At 38.0% G+C, this 1,461-nt stretch overlaps 1 pseudogene across 1 annotated transcript; it reads left to right on the top strand.

The window, feature by feature from the left end:
• The first annotated feature begins 513 nt into the window (after nt 1-513).
• LOC311608964 (small ribosomal subunit protein eS27-like) lies at nt 514-851 on the top strand (annotated as a pseudogene). Its single transcript has one exon. The product of its transcript is annotated as a small ribosomal subunit protein eS27-like (transcript).
• Nucleotides 852-1,461: the final 610 nt, after the last annotated feature.

Here is a 1,461-nt window from a genome sequence, read left to right as displayed (position 1 = left end):
AAATTTCCGTTGATGTATTTCTTACAATATCTTCCTGTTTATAATTATTAGGACAAAATTAAATTTATGAGTATTTTACAGATTTTTTTTGTTATTTTAAATTTGCCTTCAACTAATAGTGTGTGTAACTTTCCATTATTCTTTCCCTTTACTATTACTGGTGACAGTATGAGAAAACAAATTTCATCTTACAAAGTTAGGTTAAAATATGTTCTTGTTATTAGAATGCATATTTCTTTGATATCTGGTGAGGTAAAATTACTTTTTATTCCTCTTCAATACTTTCTGTTTTTGTTTGTTTTTGCTTCTGTTGTGCATATTTAATAATTATAGTGTTTAAAAATCAAAATAACTGTGAAATCTGTGCTGTGTTTAGGGGCCTGTGCTGTTTGCTTTGTAACTTTTCCTATGCTTCATCCCTGTGCGCATGCTCTGTGAGGTCTGGTCGCCCTGCTGGGCTGCAGGCAAACCCGTGATTACTTCCCTTCCGGCTTCCCGTGTCAAAATCCTCCCTATGAGAACATGTCTCTCGCAAAAGATCTCCTTCATCCCTCTCCAGAAGAGGAGAAGAGGAAACACAAGAAAAAGCGCCTGGTGCAGAGCCCCAACTCCTACTTTATGGATGTCAAGTGCCCAGGCTGCTATAACATCACCACAGTCTTTAGCCATGCACAAACGGTAGTCTTGTGTGTTGGCTGCTCCACTTGTGTGTAGGCTCCTCTTTCAGCCTACAGGAGGAAAAGCAAGGCTGACAGAAGGATGCTCCTTCAGGAGGAAGCAGCACTGAAAGTACCTAATTCAAGATGAGGGGGAAACCACCCCAATAAACACATTTTGGATAAAAAAAAAAATCGTTGTAATGCGTTCAGCACATCTCCCATGACCACTCAAGCCTTAAGAAAGTGCACCCTCTCCTTACTTTTTCCTCCTCCAACATGCAACCCGTCATAAATTCTTTTTCCCCTTTTTTGTTTTTCCTTTCATTTATTATAGTTTATTCAGCTTACATCGTGGGTGTTGTGTCCCCTTGCTTTTATGTAATCTATTCTAACACAAACCTATTTCCCTACATCTTCAGTCTGCATCTGAACATGTCTATCAGTGATTGTACCTTTGTGTTTTTGTGTTGATAGATCATCATCACTGTAAGACACCATGTGTGTTTTAAATAAACTTACAGGGTCATGTTTGATATTTCTGGTGTATTCACACATATCCCAACGTTTAGAACTATACCAGGAAGTTAATTTGATTTGGAAAATATTTTGGAAATCATTTGTAAAAAGAATGTCTCAATTTCCATATATATATACATACATAAATATAAATATATTTGGTGGAGATTGAAACAGGGTCTCTCTATGTAGCCCTGGCTGTGCTGTAATCCATTGTGTATACCAGGCTGGCCTTGAATGCACACGGATCTGTCTGTATCTGCCTCCTAAGTGCTGGGATCAAAAG

Source organism: Acomys minous (genome assembly GCF_964271855.1).
Source record: "Acomys minous genome assembly, chromosome: 11".
Taxonomy (NCBI): Eukaryota; Metazoa; Chordata; class Mammalia; order Rodentia; family Muridae; genus Acomys; species Acomys minous.
Note: the sequence above shows the minus strand (reverse complement) of the source record. Positions and strands in the feature narration are given on the sequence as shown.